At 44.1% G+C, this 27,188-nt stretch overlaps 1 long non-coding RNA gene across 3 annotated transcripts in view; it reads right to left on the reverse strand.

The window, feature by feature from the left end:
• Positions 1-27,188, reverse strand: part of LOC143769002 (uncharacterized) — a 46,083-nt gene that overhangs the window by 1,480 nt on the left and 17,415 nt on the right. Inside the window, exons 1-2 of one of the 3 annotated variants that reach the window (XR_013214155.1) lie at positions 9,268-9,393; positions 4,872-5,132 (exon numbers count right to left, since the gene is read on the reverse strand). This is a non-coding gene — a long non-coding RNA (uncharacterized LOC143769002). Of the gene's footprint in view, positions 1-4,871; positions 5,133-9,152; positions 9,235-9,267; positions 9,394-27,188 lie in introns of those variants that run through there. The other 2 variants (XR_013214156.1, XR_013214157.1) reach the window with 2 other exon arrangements.

Genomic DNA, 27,188 nt, shown 5'->3' on the forward strand with positions numbered 1-27,188 from the left:
GCATATTTATGCGTAGCTTCCTAATTTGTAGCTATATCTGTATATATTTTAACCAAGATTTATTAAAGCAGCTATAGTCTTACCATTCCTTACTACCAATGCGTCAGTAAGGAGACATTGTGATGATGGAGCCAACATGATCGACACAATCAAAGGTAAATGGCAGAAAAATATATAACCAAATCATCCGGATCACGCGTTGAACACAATACATGTATATTTTCATTACTATATTTACTATTATTATAATTAACTTTCATTTTTAAGTTTTCCGATAATTTCAGATCATTTGGGTCAAACAATTTTGAATGTTTGGAATCTACGGCCAATATGTGTTTGTCGACTGTGCCCCTATGTATGGAGATAGCAGAATGCAGTAGATTAGGAGCCCAATATAGAAAGCTACACGAGCATCGGTCATCTTTTCATGTATTACGCATTAATATTCCATGAACAATACGGCACCTTCTGCACGCACCACCTCACCCGCCACCCTCATGGATCTGACTCCTATTCCTAGGTACATGACCAGGTGCACAGCTTAAGTGTAATTAGTGAATCTTCCACACGTCCTCCAGAGATTTCTGTGCTAGTGAGCTTCAAATAATCGCTGATAGCACTAAAAATTATGAAGTGCTAATACATTTCCACCAGGAGCAAGAGCGAGAACGTATTAACTGTTTCCTGCTGTGAAATCCCAAGCCGTCTGTGAATACCATGGAGAACACTGCCGACAAGCATACGGCATGGAAGTCATGTTTCATCAGAATTAGGACATTCCAGAGCTGGGGTCCACCTGGTAATTATTTGTAATATTCAGATATTTCCTACACAAAGATGGTAAGTATGTTCTATCTATCTATCTATCTATCTATCTATCTATCTATCTATCTATCTATCTATCTATCTATCATTCCTTCTATCTATCACATATCTATCTATCTCATATCTATCTATGTCTATCTATCTCATATCTATCTATCTATCTATCTATTTATCTATCCATATATCTATCTATCTCACATCTATCTATCTATCTATCTATCTATCTATCTATCTATCTATCTATCTATCTATCTATCTATCTATCCATTCATCGATCTATCCATTGCCCATACAGATCAGGACATCAGATTGCACTAATAAAATATGACGTTTTGTTTTGCCTTCTATTACTTATTTTATAGCTGTGCCTGTCAGTGAAATCTATAGGAATTCAAAGAGAAGGGTTTTTCATTGATAACTCTTAAAGTCTATGTGGACTATCATGTGGACATTCCTGCTTCAGTGTATGACTGCCTTCCATCTGACACATATGTAGTATGTTTCCGTAGTGCTGCAGTCATGGGTGGATCATGGTTGATCACGGCAATTTTTAAAAAATGGGATTGTGGGAGTTCTGAGGATCTGGTGCTCACTCATTCCTGCAGACTAGAGGAAAAGTCATCAGGAGATGAAACATCACCAACCAAAGCAGGTGAAGACCACGGGGGAGAATCCTGAGAAATTAGAAAGTATCTCGTATTACTATAGTTGTAGTTTACTATGCAAAGCAGATGAGAAATCATAAGGTTTGTCCACTTTTGAGGATTTTTTTATTTACTTAAATGTGTGTATATTGGGCTAAAAATAATTTTTACAATTGGGTATCATTAAAAATTGTGCACCGCTTGCCTTCTTTGCATGGCCTATTGCTGGCTGCAGAATGAGTTTACTGAGAATCCATCAGTCAGTCCCACTATGGTGGTCTGACGGAGAGTCTTTAACTCTTTCATCTGTCTTTTTCTGAGCACCTCTCAGCTGATTTATGACTACAGAACACATTAAAATTGAAAGTACAAGGAAACAAAGAGAATGTAAAAACTCCCCCAATTTTTTTTTTTAAATGTCTCCAAGGATGGACAACCCAAAAGATTTCTAACCCTAATATGTAAAGTGTAAGAGCTGCTAATGTCAGGCTCGCACATGGAGGTTCCTAGAACTGGAGATTTGTAAGATTAAAGGGCTTGGCCTACTATGCAATAAGTGTCTGATCACTGTGCGTAGCGTTAGTTGGCTATCTCTGTAAGGCCTCATTCAGACATCCCAATTATGAGTGCCATCCAGGGTTTTCACGGATAGCACTCATACCTGTGATAGTCTATGGGACTATTCACATGTCCGATTTGTTTCCTCAGGCCAAGTCAAATTTTCATCTGAAGGTTGGATCAAAATCAGCAATGCAAGTCAGTGGGTCCAAGGGCAGTCTGATCTTCACGGACTGACAGAATGGAGAAGGTGGAGACATTTTCATTTTAAATTTCATCAGATATAAAAAATGTGGATGACACTCAGACCACACTGATAGATTTTCTCTCACCTATACTTTAGAAGGACACTAAATAGATATACTTATTGTTTTGTGCCCACTTAATAGAATGTGTGCCATAAGGCAAGTGTCCACACGAAACCTATGGGTCTTCTGGGGAATACCATTACACAGCAATATGCAGCACTCATCCAGGTTGTGAAAGAGCGGCATGTCAAACAAAAGTGCTGGGAGATAAAGCGTGTTAGGTCACCCTGGCTGAGCTGTTTGACTTTAGTAGAAAGAGTTTGACAGATGTTGTGAAATGTTCACAGTCACGTGTTTTTCTGACAACTTAAAGCACAATGTGAACACTCAATGATAGGATAATAGTAAGAAGAGTAACAGATGACTGAAATAAATAAAAAACTGATCACAGTTTCCTGCTGATGAGACCCCTGCAGTCAGCTGTAATCAATCGGAGAACCATGCAGCAATGTTCAACTTACCAGCACCGGGGAAACTAAGAATGACAAAAATCTCATTAAAATCAATTGGCTATCTGCGTAATGCAGCAATGTGTTACGTCATTCAGCGATAGAGGCACCATTTATAGCAGTGGCCAGGAAGAAGCGCAGGCTGGTACGAAACGACTGCTGTCCATGTGTCTAAAGAGTCCACATTGTTTTCTGTGCTGATTTTTAATTTATTGGAATATAGCAATGATTTCTCAAACCGGTGAGTGTCGCCATTATTTCTTCTTTCAAAGAATTCTGTTATGAAGTTCATGAGGCTGATGTCTTGGAATTCAGACTTTTTTATCTTCTATAGCCTTTAATGCTACTGTACCTTCCATTCCAGGGCTGGGTCCAGGTTTATCAAGGCCCACAGGCTACACAGGCCCAGTGGACCCCCTTTGCTTTCAATTTTTTTCTCTTAACCTTCCGAAATCTATAACTTTTTTATTTTTCAGTCAATAGAGTTATATGAGAGCTTGTTTTCCTGTGGTATGAGCTACAGTTTTTATCATTATCATTTTGGGGTCCATTTCTGATGCCTTTTTGTTCTTCGGGAGGAAACAAAGTGAACAAAAACAACAATTCTGTCATTTAGATTTTTTTTATTTTGGTGTTCACTGTGTGGGATATATATATATATATATATATATATATATATATATATATATATATATATATATATATATATATATATATATAACAATATTTTTATTAGTTCAGACAGATCCTTATGATAAAACCAAATATGTTTTATTTGTTTAGATTTTGTTTACGTTACAGGGAAAGTGGGGTGATTACATTTTTTAAAATTTTTAATTTGCTTTTTAAACTTGTGATTACATGTACAATGCAATACTGTAATATAGCAGACTATTGTGACTATAGGTGTATAACATTAACAAACACAATAGCACTTCAAGGCAGTGGCTTTCATGACAGTACAGTAATGAGGCAGTGACCCAAGAGAGTTCAACTTAATTGTCTTTATATTGGAAACTTATGAAAATAATCTCAAATGTTATCATCCATTTTGCAGCCACATTGTCCGAATCAGTCCATTGTCGGGGAAGACTTCACCACCGTGTAACTCGTGGGTTTGGCAATGGATTTGCTCTCGCTGGCTCTGATCTGTGTTCAGTCTCACACAGACCTTATATACACAGAGCTCCTGATCCACTGCAAAACCAAAACTGACACATGCAATCCTTACTTGAAAGTTTAAATGGGAGAGATCCATCCCACTACCTTGATAGAGATCTGTCCAAAAATAAAAGCCCATGTCTGGTTTTCCTAAACCTGACTTGCTCAAATAGCCAGTCCACTCTCTCTTTTAGCTTGCATTGCAACAGCAGCTGTGCTTGTCATTACAATGCTCTTCAGCTGGTTCAGTATGTTTCTATGCACATCCTGGGGGGACATGTAATGATCCCCCTCACTGCCTCACATACCCCACACTTTGTTCAAAGTTGGGGGTTGAACACCTGTTACCATACTGGGTGCTTGTGACAGGGCATCCACATTTCTTTGCAACTTTCAGCTCAATAGTTCCACCGAGAAACTGAAGTTTTGCAACGACAAAAAGACAAAAATCATCTAGTAACTCAAACATTCCTCTGCTTGGCATTTCGCCCAGGGGTGAATGGTCCGTTACCAGGCAGAACTGTCGCTCGAGTAAATAATAATAGAGACTCCAAGGCCCACTTAATGGCCAAGCACTCCTCCTTCACTAAGCTATAATTTTTCTCGTCCGGCTTAAGTTTCCTACTCAAGTAGGTGACTGGATGTTCCTCTCCTTGCGCCTCATGCAACAGAACTGCTCCTAAACCTACTTCAGAGGCATTCGCTAGAACAATAAAACTGTTCATAAAGTTGAGGCTGATGAAGACGGGCTGTCCACACAATGCCAACTTCATGGGCTGGGCTTAAGGTCTTAGGCTGCAGTCAGTTTTTTACTAGATGTAACAAGTCATATGCCTGAGATCTAATGGGTCAGGCCTCCAGAAAGGACCATTGTACTGGCTGTGCACGTACAAATGTATCAATCCCTATCTGGGCAAGGATCTCACCTTTGAGTTTCCCATAGTCCTGGGCATCCTCCCGGCTAAGGTCAAAGTCAGCCTTCTGGGCATTTCCCACCAGGAATAGGGCCACCACTTCAGCCCACTAGGAAACTGGTAAGCTCTCCTGCTTTGCTGCACATTCAAAAATGGTGAGGAAAGCTTCCTTGTCATCCTCCGGACTCATCTTCCTAAGCGCTGACTTAACTTTGTCCTGGGCATCGGGAAGGACTAGGGTCAGTGGTCGGCAGCGGTTTTCAAGACAGTGCGCTAAGGAGACAGTGACCAAAGATAGTTCAATTTAAATGTCTTTATTTTGGAAACTTACAAAAACAAATTTGAACGCTATGATACGGTTTGCAGCTGGATCATCTGTATCAGTCCGTGTAACTTTTGGGTGCGGCAACGGCTTTTCTCTCTTTGGCTCTGATCTGTGTTCAGTCTCACACATACCTGGCATATACAGAACTCCTACTCCGCTGTTTTAAAAACAGTAATTACACACCCAACCCTTATCTGAAAGTTTAAAAGGAATCGTGGACATGGGCAACTTCTAAGACCGGGCCTGAAGGGAGAGATTATTTTGCCTTTTAACCACAGCTGTGGCTGTTTATACAATGTTCTCCAGTGGGTTCAAGATGTTTCTATGCACATCCTTGGGGACACATAGTGACCCTCTTATATGATCAGGGGGATCACTGCCTCACAGCATGCATAACTCACAATTGTGTTGCAGGGGAAGGTAGCGATGGACATCAGAACAGATAGTGCCCCCATTTCCAACCTCTTAAATGCTGTTGTCATGATTGACATTGGCATCTAAGAAGTTAAACTGCTGCAATTGGAACTAGACCTGACACCTGCGGAACTCCCAAGCCCGCTCCATGCAAGCAGTGCACATCGTAAGGGTATTGCAGATATGACTAATAGAAATTGAACCTTTCCTGGGTTTGTGTCCTGCTGTGGTCTATTCTGTATCAGAACCTTTCCGCCCTATTTATTCAATGTTCGTTAATAAGGTATTTGAAAATAGATTTTCTAGAGGTGCAGCTGGTTCCCTTAACCCAGGGCAAAAAAATTGAGGGCAGCCCTAAAGTTACCGTTATATCAAAAAACAGTACATGCTTTGTCTCCAGAATTGCAGTCTCTTGTGTCTCGTATTCTGCAATTGTGTGCCAGAATTGTGTGAGAGAATTGGGTTAATTATGCTAATGTTACGCGGATCAAACTCTGTCAGAGTTTAGTGTGCTCAGATCCTCTCACATGAGACAATCGCATCACAGGTGTGGAGAAGATGGAGAACTTAATTTCTCCATCTTCCTCATTGTCTCTGTGAAAATACATCAGACTGCATTCGGATGACATCCGAGTTCAGTTCGATGTTTCACTCACATCCATAGAGTTGTATGGGTGAGTGTGATCTGAATATGGGAACTACTTGCAACATGCAAAGATTTTTTTCTTATGCAGAATCAGCATGATAAAATAAACACAGATCTGCATCACTCCATAGTATATCATTGTGTAGACACTTTTTTGTGCACCATATATAACGGTTTTTGATGGTTTCAAGGTCTATTATGGTAATCATCCAAAGTGAAAATTCTTTGTTGAAATATTTAGCTGACTACATGATGCTATACTCATTCATTCCAAGAGCTATTGTATCGTTAGACATATCCACTTATTTGTGACTCCGAATTGAATAGATTTTTGTCTTTTTTTGTGTAGTGTGTTTATCCAGTCTCTATGTGTTTACTTTCTATTGATTTTTTATTAACCCTTTTGAGAACAAGACATTTCTGCACTTCATGACCATAGAAACTTTTTTGGCTTGTCATCTCGACATTCGAGAATTTGTATCTTTTTAGATTAACTCTTTATTCCTAGTGACCAACAATAACTTTATACAGTACGTTTACTGTACATGTCGCTATAGTTATGGGATCACAGTTTTCTCTGATCTCAGCAGTTGTGATGAGTATACAGAGGTGTATTATGGCCGTTCTTCCACTTGTGATTATGTGGGTACATTGGAACTTCCTATTCTATTAATGGAGTTGTCCGGGTAGTTAATACTGTTGACCTTTACACTGGATAGCAAGGCCGGACTGGCCATCTGGCATTTCTGGCAAATACCAGAAGGGCCTGTCTGGTCATGGGCCGCCTTATCTGCTACATTGTTAACAGAATTCGTTTTTTCAAGACACCCATACTGTTAAGAATTGTGATGGAGCACAAAGTCGCTGACCCGTCACTTACCCCAGCAGGCCACGGGTGTCATTAGAAATATTGGTTTTGTAGTAAATCTTGCTTTCCTCCATCCAGGGTAATATTAGTAATATATCCCATCTGGTTCATGGGGACGGGGACAGCATGGGCCTGTGTGATTTCAAATGCCAGGGCTGAATTTCATCCCCAGTCCGTACCTGCTGGATAGGTCATCAATATCGTATCATAGGGGTCCGACAATTATCAGATGCATAGAAGCTGATCTGCAGTACTCGGCAGCAGCTACTACTTGTTGAGCGAAGCTGTGCTGGTCAGCTCCATTCAATATTTTCTGACAGGCGATGCAGCAAAAAACAGCTGACCGCTGGGGCTGCCGGCGTTGGACACACACCAATATGAGATTGATGACTTTCCCCATTAGCATACTGTTTAGTCAATAGGTTAAAACAGTTTTACCATTTTCAAGATCTCTGTTTTCATTCAGTGAAGACAAACATGAATGTTTACCTGAAGGAATTGAGAACAGTTCTGAGCCAACGCTGTTCACACAGATGCAAGACGTGTTACAACCGAGACCTCTAGTTAACTCACCTGACACGTCTGTTTAAGTAAAATTGTGAACTGTGTATAACTATGGAGAATCTTTTTTTTTTTTAAAGATACCATCCCTCCGAATCTAGAAAATCCTAAATAAATTGACAACTGGGTGTTATCAGTTGGGGGTGTGTCCCTACACAGTGTGACATTATCCAATCTGTGTCTTAGTACGGGTACAGTCGACCATTTAAATCGGACTGAGATCGGATTACAATTCACTGACTGGTCATGGCTCTTCTGACCCGAGCGTGACAATTTGATATATTTCTATGCAGCTGTCACTCACGGGTTGGGAGGGTCAGTCCAGGCATTGCGGTCTGATCTCAGTCTGATTAAACGGTCATCTGATTGCACCCTAATACTGCACAGACATACCCTATAAATTGTAATGTTAAAGGCAAAGCCAACACCAATTTAGCAATACATTTATGGGAGGAATAACAGAGGAATAGGACACTACGGAGTCCCAGAAAAGTGGCTTCTATATAGCTCTACGCCCATGTGACTGAGATAGTTGAAACTAATTGTAATGTTCTTCAACGGTCTTACAAAACAGAGGAGGACCATAAAATATTTGCCTCTATCTCACAAGTCCTTACTTCTGAGAACCATCCTTACACTATCTAATCCATAATATTATCAGCAAGCATCTAGTCAACCAACTCCCCTCATCTAATACTAATTAACGGGGAGTTACAGTGGAGAGATCTAGGTGGAAGCAGACAGAGATGAATATCTTGTGGTGCTCGGGGATGATAGGATGGCTATGACTTGTGCTCCATGTGTTGATTAATCTCTTTCATTAATAGCAGGGTCTGCTGTGTGGATCTTCTTAAAGTACTACAAGACAACCTAGGTTAACATTTCTTGCCTATAATGTCATGAATATTCATAGCTCTTTCGCTTTGATAAAATCTTCTGTGTCTAAGGTTGGCTTAATAAGGCACCAGTGGTTTAAGATGTGTCAACAGTGGTCTCATCTCATTTGTTATGGTGGAAGCCTGGACTGGTCAGACCACTGCTGTAAAGGTACCTTCACACTAAACAACTTTCCAACGAGAATGACAACGATCCGTGACGTTGCAGCGTCCTGGATAGCGATCTCGTTGTGTTTGACACGCAGCAGCGATCTGGATCCCGCTGTGATATCGCTGGTCGGAGCTAGAAGGCCAGAACTTTTTTTGGTCGTCAGATTGGCGTGTATCGTCGTGTTTGACAGCAAAAGCAACGATGCCAGCAATGTTTCTTCATGGAGCGAACAACCAGCGAGAACGATAAGTACGTCACTGGATCGCTCCTGCATCGTTCTGCTGTTGCCGGTGTCTGACGTCTCCTAGCGACCTAAACAGCTCGTTGTCTATATCGCTGCAGCGTCGCTTAATGTGACGGTACCTTTAGTCCTCACGTATTAAAGAAGTCCTAGAGAAGACAATAGACTTGGTCTTCTAAAAAAGAACATACTTGAGAAGTGAGATGTGCTGATGTGGTGGAAATCCAATTTTGTTGAGGAGGGTAGGTTTTAACTTGGGTCCCTCAGTTGTGACATGACTGTTATTGAAAAAATGGAAAACTTTACCAAATAAAATGCAGACAGTCCAGAGCCTCTTCAAAAAAGGCCAATTTTCATCCCAAACCTCCTGAGAACTCAGTCCTGCCTTGATATTAGAGATTCCTTAGACAGCAGAAAGTGGGACAGTTGGTCTGGTGCCAGCAGATAAGCAGTGAGTGTAGATCAGTGAGTCAGGCAGTCTATAACCACACCTCCTGGATGTCTGGCTCATACCGTACATTATAAAATGCTCATACCAGACTGCATGGATTATATTCGTATACATGAAGAAGGACTAAAAGGCCTGTGGTTGTGTTATCTTCTATAGGCAATATCATTCAAATCTAGGTGACAGACTTGGAAAGAGATTGGATGGGTTCAGCCAAATGCAAAATATTTTTCCTCCTAATGAAAAAAAAAGTTATATACGTTTTAATAGCTAAATGACATACCAGAAAAACTCATTATACTCCTGACCATGAAAATTACAGCAACTTAAAGTGGCACTAAAAATAAATAAGAAAAGCAGTAGAAGAAAATGCCCCAATCATATTTGTTGCACTGTAGAATTTTTTGCAAGCCCCTGAGGCAAACAGACATGTCGAAAAAATACATCCATTTCTTAACGCCCTTCATTTGGTCTAAAATATGGCTGAGAGGTGAGGCTTAGTGAAACAAATAGAGAGGGATACTCCCTACTGCCCTAAGCTGTCCTCATAACAAAGATTAACCTTGTGTGGGCCATAAGGAGGGGGTAATGTCTAAGCAGATGCCTATTGGGACACAAAAGCGTTCTCCTCAAGCATCAGAGCCAGAAAATGACTGCAACTTCTGCGCACCCTATAGCTATGTCAGGCCAACCACATAAATGTATGGAGATGTGGGTCACCTTCCATCCCATTGTGTTTACAATCCAAACACTATTGTATGAATCAATAGGCATAAATTGTGACCCTCATGTATGTAAAGGTAATCTGTCACCAGGTTTTTTCTATCCTATCTGAGAGCAGCCTGATGTTGGGACAGAGACCCTGATTCTGGTGAAGTATCACTAATTGGGCTGCTTGCTTCAGTTTTGATATTCCCCATTTTATCTGCTGCAGATCTAGCAGCTCTCTGAATGCTAAGCTTTGTATAGCCCAGCCCACATCACTGATTGGCAGCTTTCGGTGTACTCTGTTCATATGCAGAAAACTGCCAATCAGTGGTGTGTGCGGGGTAATTCAGAACCAATTAATATGCTTAGCTACCTGACAGCAGGTTTACTAGTCCTCTAGTGATAATCTCCTGCTTCTAAGACTGTGATTTTGTTATAACTTCAGCAGCAGCCCAGTAAGTGAAACATCACTGTAATCAGGGTGTCTGTCTCTATATTATGCTGCTCTCGGATTAAGAGGAAAAAAACTTGGTGACAGACTCCCTTTAAAATTGTTTATAGAGAAGATGTATTATCTGTGCTCTTTAGCAAGGCATACTGCGTTGGCTTTAGTCATTTATGTGATCAAAGAGGAACAAGCTCTGTTACTTTTAGAAACACTGCTCTACTGTAGAGACAGGTCAACATTAGGGTTGAGCGACTTTTACTTTTTTGGGGTCGAGTCGGGTTTTGCAAAACCCGACTTTGTCAAAAGTCGAGTCGAGTGAAGTCGGCCAATTATCGCGAAAAGTCGGGGATCGACCGAAACATGAAACCTAATGCAAGTCAATGGGGAAGCATAGTCGGCAGTGAGTGGAGGCCAGGAAAACACCTACAGTGCCCATTTTAATGGCAAAAACATCCATTCTTGTTACTGAAGCTTGTCAATCTTAATTTACTTTATAATAATAGATAGGCATTGGAAATTGGGGGTCATTTGGCTAAAGTTGTGGGGGGTAGGGCTGGTTCAAGTTTTTAGTGGGCCCAGGAAACGTGGACTATGTCACGGCGGTGGAGCAGTGAGAGGTACGGTAAGTATGTCAAGTTTGCAAGTGCTGTGATCCTGAGCAAGCAGGGGGGGCCCACTAGTTGGCATTGGCACTGGCACAGGGCCCCTCAACAGCGGTGTGTTTGCACGGCGGGGGCGCCTCCCACCGGCAGCGACACTTTTGCGTACTCTGAGGGGCCCTGTGCCAGTGACGTCGCCAACGAGTATGGACCCCCACCTGATGAAGGAACCTGCACTTTCATCTGCACCTTCCTCTTTGTCCCTGTTTAAGGTGGTATAGCATGCGGGAAGGGGAACCTTACTTTCAGCAGGGTCAGATTCTGGCTGTGTAGAGTGCAAGGGGAATGTAGTGGTCTGGGTCAATGTACCAGCAGACTCATCTAGCAGTGGCTGGGCAATGGGCAGGATGAGGAGGAAACAGATATAGGGCCAAAGAATAAAGTAGGCTAAATGCAGTTCAAAATTGGTAACAGGACTAACCAGGCGGCATTGCTTTGTTCAGTGGAGGACAACTGTAATGAGAGGCTGACACAGTTAGTAGGCCCAAGTAATAAAGTGGGCCAAATGAAGTTCAAAATTGGTAACAGGAGTAAACAGGCGGCACTGCTTTGTTCAGTGGAGGAGAACACCAAGGAGCGGCAGACACCATTACTAGGCCCCAACCAAAGTAGTAGGGCAACTGCAGTGTGACATTAAAAAATACTTAATGAGAGCCTGAAGGTTGAAGCTCAGACAAGGAAACCTGGAGGAGAACACCAAGGAGGAGGAGAACACCAAGGAGCGGCAGACACCGTTACTAGGCCCCAACCAAAGTAGTAGGGCAACTGCAGTGTGACATTAAAAAATACTTAATGAGAGCCTGAAGGTTGAAGCTCAGACAAGGAAACCTGGAGGAGAACACCAAGGAGGAGGAGAACACCAAGGAGCGGCAGACACCGTTACTAGGCTCCAACCAAAGTAGTAGGGCAACTGCAGTGTGACATTAAAAAATACTTAATGAGAGCCTGAAGGTTGAAGCTCAGACAAGGAAACCTGGAGGAGAACACCAAGGAGCGGCAGACACCGTTACTAGGCCCCAACCAAAGTAGTAGGGCAACTGCAGTGTGACATTAAAAAATACTTAATGAGAGCCTGAAGGTTGAAGCTCAGACAAGGAAACCTGGAGGAGAACACCAAGGAGTGGCAGACACCGTTACTAGGCCCCAACCAAAGTAGTAGGGCAACTGCAGGGTGACATTAAAAAATACTTAATGAGAGCCTGAAGGTTGAAGCTCAGACAAGGAAACCTGGAGGAGAACACCAAGGAGGAGGAGAACACCAAGGAGCGGCAGACACCGTTACTAGGCCCCAACCAAAGTAGTAGGCCAACTGCAGTGTGACATTCAAAAATACTTAATGAGAGCCTGAAGGTTGAAGCTCAGACAAGGAAACCTGGAGGAGAACACCAAGGAGTGGCAGACACCGTTACTAGGCCCCAAGCAAAGTAGTAGGGCAACTGCAGTGTGACATTAAAAAATACTTAATGAGAGCCTGAAGGTTGAAGCTCAAACAAGGAAACCTGGGGGAGAACACCAAGAAGGAGGAGAACACCAAGGAGCGGCAGACACCGTTACTAGGCCCCAACCAAAGTAGTAGGGCAACTGCAGTGTGACATTAAAAAATACTTAATGAGAGCCTGAAGGTTGAAGCTCAGACAAGGAAACCTGGAGGAGAACACCAAGGAGGAGGAGAACACCAAGGAGCGGCAGACACCGTTACTAGGCCCCAACCAAAGTAGTAGGGCAACTGCAGTGTGACATTAAAAAATACCTAATGAGAGCCTGAAGGTTGAAGCTCAGACAAGGAAACCTGGAGGGGAACACCAAGGAGCGGCAGACACCGTTACTAGGCCCCAACCAAAGTAGTAGGGCAACTGCTGTCTTATATAAACAACTACTTAATGAGAGCCTGAAGGTTGAAGTTCAGCTTTTTCAGTGGAGGACAGCGTGATTAAGTGGTGCCGCAGACAGACAAAGGTAATATGTGTTAACTAAAAAAGTTGGCTCTATGCATTTTTAAATTAGTTACAGGGGTACACAGGCAGCATTGGTGTGGTCAGTGGAGGATAATTGGAAGGAGGGACCGCAGACAGACTTCCTAGGCCTAAAATAATAAAATAGGCTCTATGCAGCTTCCATTAGGTGGCAGGGGTACACAGGCAGCATTGGTGTGGTCAGCGGAGGACAATTCGAAGGAGGGACCGCAGACAGACTTCCTAGGCCTAAAATAATAAAATAGGCTCTATGCAGCTTCCATTAGGTGGCAGGGGTACTCAGGCAGCATTGCTGTGGTCAGCGGAGGACAATTGGAAGGAGGGACCGCAGACAGACTTCCTAGGCCTAAAATAATAAAATAGGCTCTATGCAGCTTCCATTAGGTGGCAGGGGTACACAGGCAGCATTGGTGTGGTCAGTGGAGGACAATTTGAAGGAGGGACCGCAGACAGACTTCCTAGGCCTAAAATAATAAAATAGGCTCTATGCAGCTTCCATTAGGTGGCAGGGGTACACAGGCAGCATTGGTGTGGTCAGCGGAGGACAATTGGAAGGAGTGTCTGACACAGTAAGTACTCCGAGTCCCAAAACCTAAATTGATGTTAATGTATCCCCAAAAAAAACAAAACAAAAAAAAAAGGGTGGCATACTTAGGTACAGGGGTGTGCTTCTATGCTGACTTTCAGACATTGTAATTGGGCTCAAAGATTTTACTGGTGTAAATGTAGGACAGGGCCCCTGACTATTTTAACTAGCATCATACATGTCAACAAATTGTTATTGTCTGTGCCAGGCATTGAAGGATTTCAGCGCATAGACTAAACAGTGGTGGAGCAGCGACAGATAATTTTGCCAGTGGTAGAGCATTGTTTGACCTTAGGGGGGGGACACTCTCTCCTGGCCGGCGGTACAAGCCCAGGGCCCCTCATGTTACAACGGTGTGTCTGACGTTGGGTGCGCGCCACCACCGCCAGAGACACGTCATTGTACTATGAGGGACCCAGTGCCAGTGCCGTAGACCAAAAGTGGGCACACCCACCTCTTCAGACAAACGGCACTCTGACGGGTGCTTGCGACAAGTGGCGAGACCACGGCCCCGTGGGGGGAGTTAGGCCATTTAGGGAGGTGTAAACATGTCGTATGCTGGACAAACAGCAGTTGCAAATTAAGAGATTGGAACAGTCAGTAACACCAGTCCCAAAGCAAGACCTTTTTACATGAAAGCTAGGTGTCAGCCGGGAAAGGTGGGGCAAAATAATTTGAAATCCATGAGTGGTTCATTTTAATGAAGGTTAGATCATCAACATTTTGGGTAGCCAGACGAGTCCTTTTTTCGGTCAGGATTGAACCAGCAGCACTGAATACTCTGATAGCACACTAGCTGCTGGGCAAGCAAGCTCCTGCAATGCATATTCGGCCAATTCAGGCCAGGTGTCTATTTTGGATGCCCAGTAATCAAAGGGGAATGACGGTTGAGGGAGAACATCGGTAATGGAGGATAAATAGTTAGTAACCATACTGGACAAATGTTGTCTCCTGTCACTTTGAATGGATGCTGCTGTACCTGTCGTGTCTGCGGTCATTGCGAAATCACTCCACAACCTGGTCAGAAAACCGCTCTGTCCTATGCCACTTCTGATTTGTGGTAAATATAAAAGAACCCGGCATTCAACTTTAGGTGGATCTCTTTTGATTAACAAAAGAGAAGCTAAACGTTTCGGCCTGGCTTGGCCTTCTTCAGTAACTATGCATAAAATAACAAAACATAATGAGTTCACATCATGTTTGTTATGTTATTTTGTTATTTTATGCATAGTTACTGAAGAAGGCCAAGCCAGGCCGAAACGTTTAGCTTCTCTTTTGTTAATAAAATCAAAAGAGATCCACCTAAAGTTGAGTGCCGGGTTCTTTTATATTTTTATTTTTATATTTACGTCAGGTGTGGGATCCTACCCGGGCACCCTCACGGGGTAGTGCATACGGTTCTTCCTCTATACTTCTGATTTGTGCACCTCTAACACCTCTGCCCTGTTGCCCCCTGCATCTCGTGTGAGAACCATCACCCGCGCTGTGTGCTGGGAATGCCTGAATCAAACGGTCTACAAGAGTAGCTTGTTTGGTTGCCAATATCTGTTCGAGGTTCTCATGTGGCATGATATTTTGCAATTTGCCTTTATAGCAAGGATCAAGGAGGCAGGCCAACCAGTAATCGTCATCGGTCATCATTTTTATAATGCGTGGGTCCCTTTTGAGGATACGCAAGGCATAATCCGCCATGTGGGCCAATGTTCCAGTTGTCAACTCAGTGCATATGCTGGGTTGAGGAGCACTTTCTGGCAAATCAATGTCACTTGTCTCCCTCAAAAACTCTGAACCCGGCCTTGCACCGCCAGCAGTTTCTATTGCCCCCTGAGAAGCTTCCTCATCCCAAAAATACTCATCCCCATCATCCTCCTCGTCCTCCTCCTCTTCGCCCGCCACCTCGTCCTGTAGACTTTCTTGAGCAGACAATGGCTGACTGTCATCAAGGCTTCCCTTATCCTCGGCTGCAGACGCCTGTTCCTTTATGTGCGTCAAACTTTGCATCAGCAGACGCATTAGGGGGATGCTCATGCTTATTACGGCGTTGTCTGCACTAACCAGCCGTGTGCATTCCTCAAAACACTGAAGGACTTTACACAGGTCTTGGAGCTTCGACCACTGCACAGGTGACAACTCCATGTCTGCCATCCAACTGCCTGCCCGTGTATATGTATCCTCCCACAAATACATAACAGCACGCCTCTGTTCCCACAGTCTATGAAGCATGTGCAGTGTGGAGTTCCACCTTGTTGCAACGTCGATGATTAGGCGATGCTGGGGAAGGTTCAAAGACCGCTCATGGTTCTGCATACGGCTGGAGTGTACGGGCGAACGGCAGATGTGAGAGCAAAGTCTGCGCACTTTCAGCAGCAGGTCGGGTAACCCCGGATAACTTTTCAGGAAGCACTGCATCACCAGGTTTAAGGTGTGAGCCAGGCAAGGAATGTGTTTCAGTTGTGAAAGGGCTATGGCAGCCATAAAATTCCTTCCGTTATCACTCACTACCTTGCCTGCTTCAAGATGTACAGTGCCCAGCCATGACTGAGTTTCTTGCTGCAAGAACTCAGACAGAACTTCCGCGGTGTGTCTGTTGTCGCCCAAACACTTCATTGCCAATACAGCCTGCTGATGCTTGCCACTAGCTGTTCCATAATTGGACACCTTGTGTGCTACAGTGGCAACTGCAGATGGAGTGGTCGTGCGACTGCGGTCTGTGGACGAGCTCTCACTTCTGCTGGAGGACGAGGAGGAGGAGGGGTGACGAACGCCTACAGCCAACTGTTTCCTAGACCGTGGGCTAGGCAGAACTGTCCCAATATTACTGTCCCCTATGGACCCTGCATCCACCACATTAACCCAGTGTGCCGTGATGGAGACGTAACGCCCCTGGCCATGCCTACTGGTCCATGCATCTGTTGTCAGGTGCACCTTTCTACTGACAGATTGCCTGAGCGCATGGACAATGCGGTCTTTTACATGCTGTTGGAGGGCTGGGATGGCTTTTCTGGAAAAAAAGTGTCGACTGGGTAGCTCATAGCGTGGTACAGCGTAGTCCATAAGGGCTTTGAAAGCTTCACTTTCAACTAATCGGTAGGGCATCATCTCTAACGAGATTAGTCTAGCAATGTGGGCATTCAAACCCTGTGTACGCAGATGCGAGGATGAGTACTTCCTTTTCCTAACGAGAGTCTCATGTAGGGTGAGCTGGACTGGAGAGCTGCATAGGGTGGAACTAGCGGGGGTGCCGGTGGACATGGGTGACTGAGAGAGGGTTGGTGATGGTATTCTTGCTGTTGCCCTTTTTACAGTTTTTGCTACCACGAACCTGGTGACTCCATGACTGCTTTGGCCTTGCGACGACACCGCCACATTTCCTGCAGGTGGTGTGGTAAATGGTGGGCTTACAGTGAGGGAAGGGATGTCACGTTGCTGACTAGCTTCATTGTGAGAGGGTGCTACAACGTTAAGGGACGTTTGGTAGTTTGTCCAGGCTTGCAAGTGCATGGTGGTTAAATGTCTACGCATGCAACTTGTATTTAGATTTTTAACATTCTGACCTCTGCTGAAGGTCCTTGAGCATTTCTTACAGATGACTTTTCACTGATCATTGGGATCTTGGTTAAAAAAATGCCAGACTGCACTCTTCCTACTATCGGATACCTTTTCAGGCATTGCACACTGAGCTACTTTAACCGGACGGCCACGCTGTCCTACAACTGGTTTTGGTTTTGCCACACGTTTTTGGCCAGATACGGGCCTGCCAGATGGAACCTGTTGCGATGTTGATGCCTGCTGCGGCTCCTCCTCCTCCGCTTCAGTGCTACTGCCGCCTGCACCCTGTTCCCCCAATGGCTGCCAATCGGGGTCAACAACTGGGTCATCTATGACCTCCTCTTCTATGTCCTGTGCACCTTCCTCTGGGTCACCGTGTAAGCCGGTGCTATAGCGTTCGTGACGGGGCTCCATAGTCTCATCGGGGTCAGATTCTGGATCAGTACACTGCGAGGGCAATGTTCTGATCTGAGTCAAAGGAACAGCACAATAATCTGGCTGTGGCTGTGCATCTGTGCACTCCATGTCCGATTCATCTTGGAATGGGCATGGCCTGTTAACAATTTCCCTTTGTAACCCAGGCACGGTATGTGTAAAGAGCTCCATGGAGTAACCAGTTGTGTCGCCTGACGCATCCTTCACTGTTGTTCTGGGTGAAGGACACAAGGAAGCGACTTGTTCCTGACCGGGAGCATCCACTGACGACGCACTGATCTGACATTTGGCACTTTCCGAGGAGGAGGCGAAAGAGCTAGAGGCAGAGTCAGCAATGAAAGCCAATACTTGTTCCTGCTGCTCCGGCTTCAAAAGCGCATTTCCTACTCCCAGAAAAGGGAGCCTTCGAGACGATGACGCTGGCTCAACAACTCGAGACTAAGGGGCTATATTGCTTTTCCCACGACCACCTGATGCTCCACGACCACCACCTCTACCATCATTACCAGCTGGCAATGAACGCCCACGGCCACGACCTCTTCCACCAGACTTCCTCATTCTTGCAAAAATGTTACCAAACTAACAACCGTTATGTGGTCCCGTAAAACCAGGTACAAGGTGTGCGTGAACTTGTTGTGAATATAAATCTCCCTTTTTTATGTGTGGGAGAATGCAGGGAAAAATCAGGCCCACTGTATTACAGTAGACAGTTTGATTGGCAGAAAGAGGCTGGCAGATATGGCACTAACCGGACTGACGCAGATGCACACACTGGCAATAGAAATGACCTTCTTTATGTGTGGGAGAATCCAGGGAAAAATCAAGCCCACTGTATTACACAACACAGTTTGATTAGCAGAAAGAGGCTGGCAGATATGGCACTAACAGGAGTGACGCAGATAAAAACACTGGCAATAGAAATGTCCCTCTTTATGTGTGGGAGAATGCAGTGAAAAATCAGGCCCACTGTATTACACTACACTGTTTGATTGGCAGAAAGAGGCTGGCAGATATGACACTGACAGGACTGCCGCAGATGCACACACTGGCAATAGAAATGTCCCTTTTTTGTGTGGGAGAATGCAGTGCAAAATCAGGCCCACTGTATTACACTACACTGTTTGATTGGCAGAAAGAGGCTGGCAGATATGGCACTAACAGGAGAGACACAGGTAAACACACTGGCAATAAAAATGTCCCTCTTTATGTGTGGGAGAATGCAGGGAAAAATCAGGCCCACTGTATTACAGTAGACAGTTTGATTGGCAGAAAGAGGCTGGCAGATATGGCACTAACCGGACTGCCGCAGATGCACACACTGGCAATAGAAATGTCCCTCTTTATGTGTGGGAGAATGCAGTGAAAAATCAGGCCCACTGTATTACACAACACAGTTTGATTAGCAGAAAGAGGCTGGCAGATATGGCACTAACAGGAGTGACGCAGATAAAAACACTGGCAATAGAAATGTCCCTCTTTATGTGTGGGAGAATGCAGTGAAAAATCATGCCCACTGTATTACACTACACTGTTTGATTGGCAGAAAGAGGCTGGCAAATATGACACTGACAGGACTGCCGCAGATGCACACACTGGCAATAGAAATGTCCCTTTTTTGTGTGGGAGAATGCAGTGCAAAATCAGGCCCAATGTATTACACTACACTGTTTGATTGGCATAAAGAGGCTGGCAGATATGGCACTAACAGGAGTGACGCAGATAAACACAGTGGCAATAAAAATGTCCCTCTTTATGTGTGGGAGAATGCAGGGAAAAATCAGGCCCACTGTATTACAGTAGACAGTTTGATTGGCAGAAAGAGGCTGGCAGATATGGCTCTAACAGGACTGATGCAGATGCACACACTGGCAATTGAAATGTCCCTCTTTATGTGTGGGAGAATCCAGGGAAAAATCAGGCCCACTGTATTACACAACACAGTTTGATTAGCAGAAAGAGGCTGGCAGATATGACACTAACAGGACTGACGCAGATAAAAACACTGGCAATAGAAATGTCCCTCTTTATGTGTGGGAGAATGCAGGGAAAAATCAGGCCCACTGTATTACACAACAAAGTTTGATTAGCAGAAAGAGGCTGGCAGATATGGCACTAACAGGAATGACGCAGATAAACACACTGGCAATAAAAATGTCCCTCTTTATGTGTGGGAGAATGCAGGGAAAAATCAGGCCCACTGTATTACAGTAGACAGTTTGATTGGCAGAAAGAGGCTGGCAGATATGGCACCAACAGGACTGACGCAGATGCACACACTGGCAATAGAAATGTCCCTCTTTATGTGTGGGAGAATCCAGGGAAAAATCAGGCCCACTGTATTACACAACACAGTTTGATTAGCAGAAAGAGGCTGGCAGATATGGCACTAGCCGGACTGACGCAGATGCACACACTGGCAATAGAAATGTCCTTCTTTTTTTTGATATGGGAGACAAGGGATTGAATCAGGCCCACTATATCACGGTATAGTTCCTGTGGCACATAATGACTCACAGATACCACAGACAGCACTCGCACAGATGCACAGGTTTGGCAAGATTATTCTCCCTTTATTTTAATTTTTTGGGGGGATATGTGAGACAAGTGATTTAATCTGGCCCACTGTTATACAGTAGGTTTTCTGTGGCAGAAAAACAAAGACAGATGCCACACACAGGACTGGCACTAATGCAGATTTGCCAATCTTAATCTCCCACTTTTATTTTTTTTTCTGGGAGAATTGTGAAGAAATCAGGCCCACTGTTACACAGTAGGTTTTCTGTGGAAGAAAAAAATAACAAATGCCACACACAGGACTGGCACTAATGCAGATTTGCCAATCTTAATCTCCCACTTTTATTTTTTTTTCTGGGAGAATTGTGAAGAAATCAGGCCCACTGTTATACAGTAGGTTTTCTGTGGCAGAAAATACAAAAAAAGACAGATGCCACACGCAGGACTGGCACTGATACAGATTTGACAATCTTAATCTCCCACTTTTATTTTTTTTTCTGGGAGAATTGTGAATAAAACGGGGCCACTGTATTAGAGTATATTTTCTGTGGCAAAAAGTGGCTTGAAGAGATATATCAAAAAAAAAAAAAAAAGGGACTGTACTACAATGACTATCTCCCTACAGTTATCTCAGAAAAGTATGTCAGGCAGCAATAAAAAGGACTGCTGCACACAAAAGTCAAAAGTGTGGACAAACAAACAAGATAGCTGTGCAGAAAGGAAGGAGCAACAGGATTTGTGCTTTGAAAAAAGCAGTTGGTTTGCACAGCGGCGTACACACAGCAACGCAGCTATCAGGGAGCCTTATAAGCTACAGAGCTGTTGCACAGAAATCGAGCCTCCACTGTCCCAAAAATAAAAGGTGGTGTTGGACAGTGGAAATCGCTACAGCACAAGCGGTTTGGGGGTTAATTTACCCTGCCTAACGCTATCCCTGCTACTGACGAAGCGTCAGCATCCTCTCCCTACGCTCAGATCAGCAGCAGTAACATGGCGGTCGGCGGGAACGCCCCTTTATAGCCCCTGTGACGCCGCAGAAAGCAAGCCAATCACCGCCATGCCCTTCTCTAAGATGGTGGGGACCAGGACCTATGTCATCACGCTGCCCACACTCTGCGTGCACCTTCATTGGCTGAGAAATGGCGCTTTAAGCGTCATAGGAAACGCGACTTTGGCGCGAAGATCGTGTACCGCATGGCCAATCCCACGCTGGGATCGGGTCGGGTTTCATGAAACCCGACTTTGCCAAAAGTCGGCGACTTATGAAAATGACCGATCCGTTTCGCTCAACCCTAGTCAACATACAGAACATTAGTCAATGGTGAAACCATGCTATCAGACTGAAATCATACAAGTGCTGCGTAATAGTCAGCAATTCAGTTTCTATGGAACCATCCCAGTGTTTCCCATCAGTGGTGTTCTACGACACTTGTCCAGTGATTCCATGGACAACAGCAAGGGTGGTTACTATTATGTAGGGATGATAAGTGTAAATTGCTAGGCAAGGGATGGGCATATAATAGAAATCGGAGGTGGGACAGAAGCATAGAGAACGCAATCATTTCCCTAGATCACAGCATAACAGATTTACCTAGGTACTCGCGGGCCTTGTTTTCACAACAGAACTTGGTAAGACATCAGTGGTTTACTTGTACTACATTGTGATATGACGGCAGCATTGGTAAAGTCTTGTACAGTCATTTATATTGTCCTTATGGGTCTGTGTTAAACTAGGATCTCCATTTTGATTGATGATAAGTTACTTGAGCTGCCTGTTGATACCAATCGTTGGCTGACTATTTTTGTATTTTTACAAGATTTTCAATAAACATTATTTTTATTACAATTCTTTGGAATATGTGGTTCTTTCACATCTTTTTTTTCTATAGTATATCTGATAATATGGTACATTCTTTCTATCCCCTGCAGTGTCCTGGACAGGAGATCATGCTGGGCCTGTGTGTGGCTCTGGAAGAGTGGGAGGGGTTTAGGCAAAGTTAAAGGTCTGTTCTCACAGCTGGCTTGCAGCCCAGCACAGGGAATGATGGGAAATGTAGTAAGAAGGGAGCAGAGGACTCTGAAGAGGAAATTAACACTATGACAACGGAGCTGGTGTCAGGGCACAGCAAGCGAGGCAGAAAAACATAAAACAACATGGAACATTGCAGAAAAGGCATGTGGGAATCTTTAGAGGCATTATCCTTAAGCATTTAAGGCAAAACCAGTAACTGAACCAGGGTAGTGGACAACCTCTTTAAACTATTTGTGGTAATCAGCATGTACGCATCGCTATAAGGCCAATTTATAATTTTAGTAATTAATTAGATTGAATTTTACCAAAGGGGTAGCTATGTGGCTAGTGGTGCAGAGGTAGCATATTCACTGAGACCTGGGGGTACCTAAAGGAATCTCTCCCATATGGGAAGAGAGTAGTAATATACACTGGTAGGTAGTGGCACTCTTTAGATTTATCTTTTGGACCCCAGAATTTCAAGTTATGCCTTCTGATTTTACATTCGTTTTTATGAAAGAATATACAAAATTAAATTGCCAAGATCTGTTATTTACCTCTCTGGCTGACAGCCATTGGAATTTGATCATGAATCATGAGCAACTATGGGGACAATGTAATAATATCACTAATAAACTAATAAATGTGACTGAAAAAATAAGAAAGCAATAACTGAATCCTGAAAGATCAAAGATTGACCACACCGTAGAGCTCCAGTTTGTGGATGTAAGTGTGTCACACGGCTATCACTGTTTGCGCTAAACTTAAGCAGATTGAAATTGTAAAATGATAATCAAACAAGGGACAAACCTTTGAACACTATTTTGTATTTGTTCCTTGAACATTATTGAACTAATGAAAGCATTAAAATGAATTGTACTTAGTTCTTAAGGTCCAACTACACTACATGATTATCGTGAATGAGCGGTCCTAGGAATGTTCGTTTATCCATAATCGTACAGTCAAACATGCTGCTGATGAAAGAGCAAAAACGCTCATTTATAGGGAGTAATTATCTTTTTTTGTTGTACAAAAGATCATCATTCTCAACGGCACTACATCCTATATAAACAGGGCTCGTACTGCTGAGAACAGTGACGGCCTATGAACACTCAACGACCTGGAGCCTGGTCAACCTGATGGACAAGTAGTAAAACAACTGGCAAAGCATGTTGCAGAATGTACACGGACAGTTTGGTCCAAAAAACAAAAATGTATTGCACATACACTCCTGTACACTCCTTTTTTAATTTTTCTGATGGTGGTTTTGACTTTAGTTCATCTGATTATATATTATGTCTCCTTTTGCCATAATCATGCCAAAACTTCAGGCTATGTAGCATGCCGTAACATTTGTCAGAAAAATATGCTCATGGTCTTAGTTGCCTCGTCATAAAAAGGAAAGTAAAAAGGTATCACAAGAAGATTTATACTCAAAGCCACAGCAGAGAAAAGGCAGATGTATTATACACCACTAGGGTTGAGCGACTTTCATTTTTTTAAGATCGAGTAGGGTTTTGGGAAACCCGATTTTGTCCAGAGTCGAGTCGAGTGCAGTCGGCCGATTATCGCTAAAAGTCGGGGATCGACCGAAACACGAAACCCAATGCAAGTCAATGGGGAAGCATAGTCGGCAGTGAGTGGAGGCCAGGAAAACACCTACAGTGCCCATTTTAATGCCAAAAACATCCATTCTTGTTTCTGAAGCTTGCCAATCTTAATTAACTGTATAATAATAGTTGGGCATAGGGAATTGGGGGAAAGTTGTGGGGGGAGTAGGGCTGGCTCAAGTTTTTCGTGGGCCCAGGAAATGCGGACTACGTCACGGCGGTGTTGCAGGGAAAGGTAAGTATTTAAAAGTTGCAAGTGCTGTGATCCTGAGCAAGCAGGGGGGGCCCACTCGTTCGCATTGCCACTGGCACAGGGCCCCTCAAAGTACGGCGGTGTGTTTGCATGGCGGGGGCGCCTCCCACCAGCAGCGACACTTTTGCGTACTCTGAGGGGCCCTGTGCCAGTGACGTCGCCAACGAGTATGCCCCCCCACCTGATGAAGGAACCTGCACTTTCATCTGCACCTTCCTCTTTGTCCCTGTGTAAGGTGGTATAACATGCGGGAAGGGGAACCTTACTTTCAGCAGGGTCAGATTCTGGCTGTGTAGAGTACAAGGGGAATGTAGTGGTCTAGGTCAATGTACCAGCAGACTCATTTAGCAGTGGCTGGGCAATGGGCAGGATGAGGAGGAAACAGATATAGGGCCAAAGAATAAAGTAGGCTACATGCAGTTCAAAATTGGTAACAGGACTAAACAGGCGGCATTGCTTTGTTCAGTGGAGTAGCAAACCCAAGAGCAGCAGACACTGTTTCAAGGGCCTAACCACACTAGTAGGCCAAATGCAGTTTAATATCTGATAGTATAGGGCGAAAGCCAGAATGTGGAAGCTCAGCTTTGTTCAGTTGAGGACAACACCAGGGAGGGGCAGACACCTTTAGTAGGCCGGAAAAGCCTATTGCATTTTTTAAAATGGTAATTTGGAGCAGAAGGTTGAAGCTCAGCTTTATTTAGTTGAGGGCAACACCAGGGAGGGGCAGAAGCCGTTAGTAGGCCCTAACCACCATTTTTTTTTTTTTTAAAACCACTTAATGAGAGCCGGAAGGTTGAAGCTCAGCTTTATTTAGTTGAGGACAACACCAGGGAGGGGCAGAAGCCGTTAGTAGGCCCTAACCACCATTTTTTTTTTAAAACCACATAATGAGAGCCGGAAGGTTGAAGCTCAGCTTTATTTAGTTGAGGACAACACCAGGGAGGGGCAGAAGCCGTTAGTAGGCCCTAACCACCATTTTTTTTTTAAAACCACTTAATGAGAGCCGGAAGGTTGAAGCTCAGCTTTATTTAGTTGAGGACAACACCAGGGAGGGGCAGAAGCCGTTAGTAGGCCCTAACCACCATTTTTTTTTTTTTAAAACCACATAATGAGAGCCGGAAGGTTGAAGCTCAGCTTTATTTAGTTGAGGACAACACCAGGGAGGGGCAGAAGCCGTTAGTAGGCCCTAACCACCATTTTTTTTTTAAAACCACTTAATGAGAGCCGGAAGGTTGAAGCTCAGCTTTATTTAGTTGAGGACAACACCAGGGAGGGGCAGAAGCCGTTAGTAGGCCCTAACCACCATTTTTTTTTTTAAACCACATAATGAGAGCCGGAAGGTTGAAGCTCAGCTTTATTTAGTTGAGGACAACACCAGGGAGGGGCAGAAGCCGTTAGTAGGCCCTAACCACCAATTTTTTTTTTTTTAAAACCACTTAATGAGAGCCGGAAGGTTGAAGCTCAGCTTTATTTAGTTGAGGACAACACCAGGGAGGGGCAGAAGCCGTTAGTAGGCCCTAACCACCATTTTTTTTTAAAAACCACTTAATGAGAGCCGGAAGGTTGAAGCTCAGCTTTATTTAGTTGAGGACAACACCAGGGAGGGGCAGAAGCCGTTAGTAGGCCCTAACCACCATTTTTTTTTTAAAACCACTTAATGAGAGCCGGAAGGTTGAAGCTCAGCTTTATTTAGTTGAGGACAACACCAGGGAGGGGCAGAAGCCGTTAGTAGGCCCTAACCACCATTTTTTTTTTTTAAACCACATAATGAGAGCCGGAAGGTTGAAGCTCAGCTTTATTTAGTTGAGGACAACACCAGGGAGGGGCAGAAGCCGTTAGTAGGCCCTAACCACCAATTTTTTTTTTTTAAAAACCACTTAATGAGAGCCGGAAGGTTGAAGCTCAGCTTTATTTAGTTGAGGACAACACCAGGGAGGGGCAGAAGCCGTTAGTAGGCCCTAACCAAAGTTGAAGGCCAAATGCAGTTTAATTTCTGATACTATAGGCCGAAAGCCAGAAGGTGGAAGTTCCGATTTAGACAGTGGAGGACAATTTGAATTAGGGACTGCAGACAGACTTAGTAGGCTGTCCCCTGTGGACCATGCATCCACCACATTAACCCATTGCGCCGTAATGGACACGTAATCTTCCGTGGCCATGCCTACAGGTCCATGCGTCTGTTGTCAGGTGCACCTTTGTACTCACAGATTGCCAGAGTGCATGGACAATGCGGTCTTCTACATGCTGGTGGAGGGTTGGGATGGCTTTTCTCGCAAAAGAAGTGTCGACTGGTTAGCTTGTAGCGTGGTACAGCGTAGTCCATCATGGCCTTATTAATAGTAAATAAAATATATAACTAGGCTCTATGAACTTTTAAATAGGTTCCAGGGGTACACGGGCAGCATTGGTGTGGTCAGTGGAGGAGTATTGCAAGTAGGGGCTGCAGACAGGCTATCAAAGGCCTAAAATAACAAACAGTAGGCAGTCATGGCAGTTTTACATCGGTTACATGGATACACAGGCAGGCACTCCAGGCAGCATTGTGCTCAGTGGAGGAGTATTGCAAGTAGGGGCCGCAGACAGGCTATCAAAGGCCTAAAATAACAAACAGTAGGCAGTCATGGCAGTTTTACATCGGTTACATGGATACACAGGCAGGCACTCCAGGCAGCATTGTGGTCAGTGGAGGAGTATTGCAAGTAGGGGCCGCAGACAGGCTATCAAAGGCCTAAAATAACAAACAGTAGGCAGTCATGGCAGTTTTACATCGGTTACATGGATACACAGGCAGCTAGGTGGTGAGTGGAGGAGTATTTAAAGTAAGGACCGCAGACAGGCTATCAAAGGCCTAACATAACAAACAATAGGCTCATGGCAGTTTTACAGCGGTTACATGGATACACGGGCAGGCAGCTTGGTGGTGAGTGGAGGAGTATTTAAAGTATGGACCGCAGACAGGCTTCGAAGGCCTAACACAATAAAATGGGCTGGCTGTAGGCACTTTAAAATTGGTTCCAGGGGTACACGGGCAGC

This window comes from Ranitomeya variabilis, chromosome 4 (assembly GCF_051348905.1).
Source record: "Ranitomeya variabilis isolate aRanVar5 chromosome 4, aRanVar5.hap1, whole genome shotgun sequence".
Classification (NCBI taxonomy): domain Eukaryota; kingdom Metazoa; phylum Chordata; class Amphibia; order Anura; family Dendrobatidae; genus Ranitomeya; species Ranitomeya variabilis.